Source organism: Rhinolophus sinicus, chromosome 3 (assembly GCF_057876585.1).
Source record: "Rhinolophus sinicus isolate RSI-liver-muscle chromosome 3, RSI-T2T, whole genome shotgun sequence".
NCBI classification, from domain to species: domain Eukaryota; kingdom Metazoa; phylum Chordata; class Mammalia; order Chiroptera; family Rhinolophidae; genus Rhinolophus; species Rhinolophus sinicus.
The window spans coordinates 93,847,297-93,855,880 of record NC_142503.1 but is presented as its reverse complement, the minus strand read 5'-3'; positions in this window follow the sequence as shown (position 1 = coordinate 93,855,880).

Here is an 8,584-nt window from a genome sequence, read left to right as displayed (position 1 = left end):
ATATGAGATACTTACCTTGTATTTGCTTGAGTCTTACTGAACTGCCCATCCTGGGTCCACCGAAATTCCCTGCCCATGGGGCCTCACCAACGCTGTATGTGAATATGACGGCACGGAAGGGACAAACATGTCCTGAGTACCTGCCCTGGTCCTGCTCCTGCTCGCTGTCACGTTGGATTCACTTACAGAACACACATTCAAAGATAAAATGATTAAGAATTTCAAGATGGCAACTGCAGAGCATTAAACCAAGCGTGGAACCCTGAGCACAGGACCTTGTGTGGCCCAAGAAGCTGCCCCTGCCAGCGAGAGCAGTTCGCTCATTGCCTGTTTGCACATCGACCCGCAGCGCTGTTGCTTTTTTCTGCCAGAATCCTAGGGGCCAAGCTCAGGCTTGCCTCCCTCCCCACTCCACCGAAGGCCAGTCAAAGCCATTGCCCCCAGCATGGTCTCCCTGGGTCATGGGCCCAAGTTTCAGCTTCAGGAGCCCATTTGCTATCCCCCACTCACTCCTCTCTCCCAGAAACTAGAAACCAGAAACCTTTCTCCCCACCCCTGCCACTCAGGAGTTGTGCGGCCTTGGGTGGCTAGCTCCCCTCTGTGAGTCTCAGACAGCAGCGATGCCACGGGCTCCCTGACTTGCTCTAAGAGCTTGCCATTGGCCAGGCTGGTGGGGGACGGGGGGGGGGGGGGGGGCAGTTGTCCTCTCTCATCCACCTCTTTGCCACACTTGGGGACATTTTAGTGAACTGTCAGTGTTCAGTCCCACAGACTTCACTGGCCCCGGGCCTGGGGCAGCCTGGCCCCCTTCCCAGGTGGGGGTTGTTCATCCCACAGTGCACTGGTTTCCTTCCCAGTCAGCATTTCTGCTGGCACAGCCGTATTTTCAGCGCTGGCACTGTGTTCGTATTTAGGTCAGGCCTATTTTAATTCCACTGGGACTAATGCTGGGCTGAGACCGCTTTCCGGGGCTGACACAGAGAAGTACTGGGTTGGTTCAGCCCAGCTGGGCTGCTGAGAGTTTGGCAGACGGAGGAGGGGAGGCGGTGAGGAGGTGAGGAGGGAGGCAGGAGCAGGTGGCCTCAGCCCCCAAACCCTGGCTCATCTGGGGCCTCACACCCTGTCCTAACACACACACTTAGCTGGTGAGGAGGAGACATGATTTATGTTCCACCAATGTGAAGTATGATTTTGGCAGGTGATGCCCTCTCCTGCCACGGTTTCCCCGCCTGTCATGAAGGGCTGCTTTGATGACGCCAGCCAGCACGTCTAGGTCCTTGGCTCCCTGATTAAGAGCACAGGCTGCTACTTGCTAGCCGTGTGACCTTGCCAAGTGATAAAACCTCTCTGCTCCCAAATGTCCCCAGCTGCAAAATGGGGATAAAAATAGGACCAGTCTCAAGAGGATATTGGGAGTGAGATGACAGAAGTCACGTGAAAAAGGTGGTCACGTGGCCCCTGTCTAGTACTCTGTCACTGCTGGGCAGGAGGTAACGGGTGGTGGTGTTCTATTTATTATCGGTCATCACGCCAGGTGCCCTCACCTCTCAGCCCCTGTTCAGCCGAGACTGAGCCTCAGAGGCTGGGTGCTCATTGACATTCTGACCACCAGGCTCCGTACCCAGGCTGAGTAAACCTACCCCATGTCTATCACCAGATCTGGTAATTAATACCCTTGACGGTTTTTATTGGAATGAAGCAGGACCTGCACATGACTTGCTTTTTAATTAATAACCAGGCCTCCTCACTCCCCTCCCTCCCCCTTCTGTCCTTGAGGACAGGCTGGGGTGGGGGCCCAGAGTCGCCCAGGCCTGTTCAGCTACATCTGGAGGGAGGGGTGCAAGGCAGGGCACAGGGAGGCGGCCCTTGGTCATTTCCCGACATACACCCCAAACCTTCCCTGTGCAGGACAGGGAGCCAGTTCTGGGTCGGGCAGAGCCCAGGGGATACCCAGATGTGGCCTCCGACCTCGGGGAGCATGAAGCCCAGGGTGGCCAGACCCACAGACACATTGATCCCAAGAGCAGGTGCTACAGAAGTCTCTGGAAGAGCAGAGCTGGAAACAGCCAGCTTGGCCTGAAGGAGCTGGGAAGGTGCCTTTGAGCTGATGCCTGAAATCTGACGTAGCTCTCCTGGTGGGAAAGAAGACGGTGCTGTTCCAGGAGTGGCCTGTGCAAAGGCTCAGAGACGGGGTGAGGATGGCGTGATGAGAATGGGCGCTCCCTTGGCTAGAGAAATGGGGAGTGCTGGGGACATGGTGGGACAGGAGGCTGAGGGTCCAGGCAGGACAGGCCTGAGCACAGGACTAAGAGTTTAGCTTTGTCCTGATGGCAACGGGCAACCTCGGCAGGTTGCATACAGAAGAGTGACATGGTCATGCCTGGTTGTTAGTCACTGCTTGGCTGTCCAGTGTGTGGCAGGCACTGGTGGGAGTAGAACTGCAGCGGGGATGCCTGGTTATTAAAGCCACAGTTGACGACCAGGCTCTGAGGCCTGGTCTCCCCACCAGAGGCCCAGGAACCTGGACCTTCTCAGGGCATCTGGCCTGGCAGCCTCCCTCTACTCTTAAACTTACCTCCTTCCTCCTGCTATTTTTAATGTAGCATCTTGTTGAGATTCAAATGAGCATCTCCAGTCTGGGCTCCTTTGCATAATTTGCCTCAATTAACATTTTCAAGATGCCAATTAAGACAGCACACACCCCCAAGTAGGGACCCCGTCACTCTGGAGGGACTCGGCTTCTCAGGAGAGGAACATACTACCCTCGTCCTGAAAGCCAAGTCCCAGACAAGGACTTGTTGAGCTTGACTAAGTGTGCTTGGGCAGGCCCTTGGCCTCTCTGTGCCTCAGTTTCCCCATTTGTGAAATGAAGGGGCTGGTGGCATGATCTCTAAGGGGCTCTGCCCACTCCTGGCTCAGAAACCATGCATGGTCTCCTTTTCCCCTGGCAAACTTGTGAGGATGAACCCATTTAACAGATGAAGAAACTGAGACCCAGAGAAACAGAGGGATTTGCCCGAGGTCACTCAGGGCTTTGGTGTTGGAATTCGACCAAGTCCTTTCATCTCACCCAGTAGGGTCTCCTGAGCTCTATGAACTCCCAGGGTATTTGGAGAGACCAAACCTCCACTGCAAAATGATAGGAAAAGTGAGGCAAGCCAGAGGCACAGTCCCTGAGGGCTGGGGCAGCCAGGAAACCCTGTTTTGTTCCTCCGGTTTCAGCCCCAATTTGCCTCCCTCATGAAGTCTTCCCAGATCACTCGCTTCTCTGAGCTACTTTGTCCCTTACTGTCCATGTTGCGCACCATCACCTGATCCCCTCAGGTGGTCCTCTTCTCCCAGGGTGCTCTGGTCTCCTTGCTGGACAGGGCTTCTCTGAGGACAGGGATGGAATCCCCTTCATTCCTAGTTTTCTTGCCTCCTAGACCCATATGTGGCTTAGCAAACAGGGCTGGCAGTCCCTGGCTGCCTGCATTTCCAACAATTGGCAGGACACTCCACGTGCGCTGGATGTGTGAATGGTGCCCACAAGGGTCCCCCTTTCCTCAGCTGGACTGAATGTACGCCAAAGGCAGGGCCCAAATTATCTCCTCTTTTTGGCCAACAAGTCCTACCCCGTAGGGCTAAGTTTACTGTTGGGACTCAGTAAAGCATTTGGGGATTTAGGTCACTTTGCTTCTCAGGTCCGTGTCTCCTCGTCTGGAGAATGAGGTTTTTATGGAGTGTCGCTGTGTGCAGGGCACAGTGATAAACCCTGGGATCCACAGAGGAGGCAGATGGGACCAACCTCATCCTCTCAGAACTTAAATTTAGTTGGGGAAACAGACACATCTAGGAATAAATACCAGTTAGTTAGATGGATGCTCTGAGCAGAGTAAGTAGCAGGCCATGGTGGGAGAGACACCAGTGTCTGAGTGTCTGACCCGCACCTACGAAGCTGAGGCCAGGCCAGGAGGAGGCAAAAGCCTGAGCACAACCGAGGAGACAGGTGACAGCGCAGGAAAGATCAAGAATAATGTTAGCTGTCCAGCTCGACCTGAATGTGGGAGAGAAGGCAGGAAAGGGAAGAGATAGCGCTCTTGGAGTTGGGGGGACCTCACTTGTAATGTTGGAGGGGGCATGGCACTTTTACCCACCTGGCTGAGACTGTTGGTATCCTTCCCATATGCCCTTGGCCAATCTGGAGTCTCCTGCCAACAGCTTCCCATAACTCTCTCTGAGGGCAATGTCTGGCCCCAGGTGAGTGTGTGAACACCCTGGGGGACCCTCAACCATTGAGGGGCAGGAGCTGGTGACTGACCCCCCCCCCCAGCAGCCCTCACTCAGTGGGACGATCCTGAGGCATGTTGTCCCCAGCTCTCAGAGGGTCCATAGCAACATGGAGCCCTAGAGGTTACCTGCTCGCTAACACATTCTTCACTGGCATCCGAGTGTCACCTCCCAATCACTTGCACCTAAATCGTTGGGGAATCCAAGAGAAGACAGCCAGGATTTCCCATTTCTCTGGTCAAGAAGGGGAAGAGGTATTGCAGACAAGATGGGGGGAGCCACCAAGAGGGCAGAGCTGCAGGAGCCATGGGGAAGGGAATTGTTTGCAGCTGTAGAGGTTGAGACGCCCGGAATGTAAGGGTCTGTGGGAAACAGTGGCACCTTTATCCTTTCATTTGTTCTGTTATCTGAATTGCACCTCGTTTCAGAGGGACTTAAAGCCACTTTTAACCATGTACATACAACACTCATGTCAGTGGGGGGTCACCCTGTGCATTATGAAGTGACATCGTTTCGTTGCAGGGGCTTGGTCTTTCAGGTCACCGCTTCAGTCTCCCGTTGTGCACGCTGAAGCCCAGTGTTAATATGACTGGTTTGTCTGGCACACCTGCCCAGACCAAACCTTTCTGGTCTCTGTTGGGTGCATGCAGGTAAGTTTCACGTACTGGGTTTTTATCTTTTTAAAATTGATTTGTAGGAATTCTTTATATATGCTAGATCCCAATCCTTTGTCAGTTATATGCATGGCAAATCTTTTCCCAAACTAATGTTTATCTTTCATTTTGTTTCCAATATTTAGTTAGTAAGAGAATTCACATAATTTATTTATCAGGAATTTTATATTTTAATTTAGTAACATTTGTCAATATTTTTCTTAAAGATTTGTGCTTTTTGCATCTTGTTTCAGAAAAACTTTCTATGACCGATTCTGTTGGTGATGTCTAATATCCATTCTGTTCTTCCTTAGTAACAAAATTCCAGTTTTTAGGTGGACATAATAGCACCCAGTTACAAGACTACGTGTCCCAGTCTCCTTTCCAGCTGAGTGTGGCCATTAGACTGACATCTGGCCAATGAAATGTGAATGAAAATGTTTTGTGGAACTTCTAAGACATTTCCCTCCTTTACGTTCCTCATTATGCCATCTGGAAGGTAAACGTGATGGTTGGAGCTCCAGCAGTCATCTTAGACTTGGAGGTGATATCAGTTTGGAAGCAACATGCTGAGTATGGCAGGCCACAAAGTCAAAAGCCTATTGCATGATATGACTGTGAGTCAGTCATAGTAGTTTTGTTTTGGTTTGGTTTTGTTGCCTACTTCTAGAGTGATTACACCGGAGACAGAAATGATCATAAATAAAAGAGCTTACTTAAGCCATAATGGCTTTGGGTTTTTCCAATGTAATACATGTCCCTATCCTATGTGTACATTCTCTTTTAAAAGTTTCACAACTTTGCTTTTCCCATGTAGTTCTTTAATTCATCTGGAATTGATTTTTGCTTATGTGGGAGGTGGGAATCTAATTTTATCCTTTTTCCATATGGACAGCTAATTGTCCTAGCCATCGTTTATTGAATAGTCCAAAACAAAACAGAAGGTATTTTGGAATACATTTAGTAAAAGCTATTCAAGACCTTTATAGATAACATCATGAAATTAACTTAGAGATGGAAAAATTTAAAACACTTAGCTAAACACAAAGATATACCATGCTCACAGATGGGAAGATAACTCTCCCTTAAATCAATCTGTAAATTCAATGACACTCCAATCAAATCCTGTTGTGGGGTTTTCAAATTATATATGCAAAGATAAAATAAAACAAAAAGAAAACGAGTTAGGAAATTAGGAAAAATAAGGGCAAGAAAATAAGATGAAATCGTAGGTGAGGGCAGACATAGTTGTCAGAGGTGGGCCACACATTTTCCTCTGAAATTCTCGGCAACTGATACACAGAGGGAAACATGATCAGTTTTTATGTAATAGATAAAAGCACACCATTATCAGATAAACAGAACAGTTCTTGGGGTCAGTGGAGGGATGGGGTGGAGGGTAGGGGGGCAGGTGGTGGGTGATGGCTATAGGGCAGAGTTTCTTTTCAGGGTGATGAAAATGCCCTAAAATTGATTGTGATGGTGTTTGTACAACTCTGTGACTACACGAAAAACCTTTGAATTATGCACTTTAAATGGGTGAATTATATGGTATGTGAGTTACATCTCAAGAAAGCTGTTAAAAAAAATAAAAGGAGAGCCAACTATAATTAAATATATATATACCAAGGGTGCCAAAAAAATGTACACAAGTGGACACAGGTCAGCGTTGCTCAAGCAGTAGTTCGCCGTGATCAGAAGTGTCTGGACGCCGATAGTAACCACTTTGAGCACCTCTTGTAATTGCAGAAGTCAAACGTGACTTGTATTCATCTTTTGTTATTAGCATATATTGAGTATTACAATTTTAATACAGTTTTCCTTTCTTAAAATGTGTCTACTTGTTTTTGACACCCTCTGTATATATAGTCATGGGACGTGGAGTACAGCATAGGGAATACAGTCCATGGAAATGTATAATAATAATTATATACGATATCAGAGGGGTAGTAGATTGAGGGAGGGTGTATCACTTTGTGAGGGGTGTAAACGTATAACTATTACGTTGTTTTGTACACCTGAAACTAATAAGAAAAATTAAAGAGGCACAAAGAAGAACACATAGGCAGGGACCAGAGACGTGGGGTGAGCATGTGGCTTCCTGGCAGGCCATTCAGGGTAAACGGGCTCTAAGTCAGGCCTGGAGAACACAAGAGGGCAACTTGCTGAAATGGGTCATCACCTGAAAGTCTGTAAAATCTGAGCATTTCCTAGTTGTAATCTGGGATGGTGGGTCTGAGCCCTCTGACACAGATAATTAGAGGGCAGGTCAGACCTGGTCCAGGCCCTGGGAAAGCCATATTTCTTGTCTGCAGGAAAATGCTTCCTTTTTTGTTGGGTTTCATAAACTGAGCAGCTCCCTAGAACCAGCACCCAGATCAGGAAATCAAATGGTCCCGGCCCCTAGAAGTCCCCTCAAACCTCCTCCTGCTAATTATCACCCTGGAGAAAAAGTACCTGGACTTCCAAGAGCATAGATTACCATTGTCTGTTTTATTCCTTATACACATGGAATCCTACAGTGTGTACCGCTTTGTCTGGCATCTTTCAACTGTCTACTACTTTTCTCTTCTTTATAGCTGGGGGAGAGGGGTGGGAAAGAGGTGAAACAAACCTGACAGATGGACATGCTAAGGGGTCCTGGTGACCAGTGTGGGTCCTGGCGAGAAAGGGCTGGGATGGGATGGAGTATCTAACTGGTCTGGCCTGAGTCAGGAGCCCATGTGTGAACCAATCATAGGTGACCCCAAAGATGATCCCTGTTTGGGGTAAACCTTGCAAGAGCCAACTGCTCCTTATCCTCAGCCCCTCAGGAGAACCCTCACACCGTATCTCCGTATGGCGCTATGTGAACAGCACCTCCTGGAGTTGTGCAGCATGGTTGCTTCGTTGTCACACAGCCTGTGGGGGGACAGGACCAGGCCATCCAGGAAATCGGTGTATCAGGGCAGCGTGACATGAAGCTGGGCCAGTAGCCTGGACCTCTCCTGTCCTCCCTCCTGCCAGCTCTCAGGACTCCAGCATCAGGTCAGGCCAGGGTCCCACCAGAGGGTGGGGGACAGGGTGGGACCTCATGCCCAGTGCCCCCTCTAGGTTCCTGGCGTCCTCCTGGCATAATCCCCTCTGCTCCAATGGCCGTGGGGGTCAGAGATCACAGATTCTAAAACATGCAGGTCCTTAGAGGAAGCTTGGGTGGCATGAGATTCAAGGCAACCACATGCTTCAGTAAATCAAGAGTGATGTTTGCACAAAGGGGCTACTCAGGCTTGGAAGGAGGTTTTTGGGAAAAGCACTTGTGAAAGGTCAGGGAGACCCAGGGGCAGCCAGAGTGAGGCCCCTGGCCTTCCTGGAGGGCACTGTGGGCTCCTAGGGTGAAGGGGAGGCGGGAACCAGGAGACCAGAAGCAGAGAGAAAGAGAACCCAGACTTGGTGGCTTGGCCGGTTTGCCATCCCTCCCACCACTGACTAGCCACCTTGACCTGGAGTAAGTGCTTAACCTCCGTGGGTCTCCTTTGCTCATCGGCAAAACAGGGTTGATGACAATCATAGAACACTGATTGCATGTGTGAGGACTGAATGCCTGGAAGATTAAAAAGTAATCACTGAGATAAATAAGGATTTTAAACTGAGGAAATCAAAAGCCAGCAAAAAGTTCAAATGAA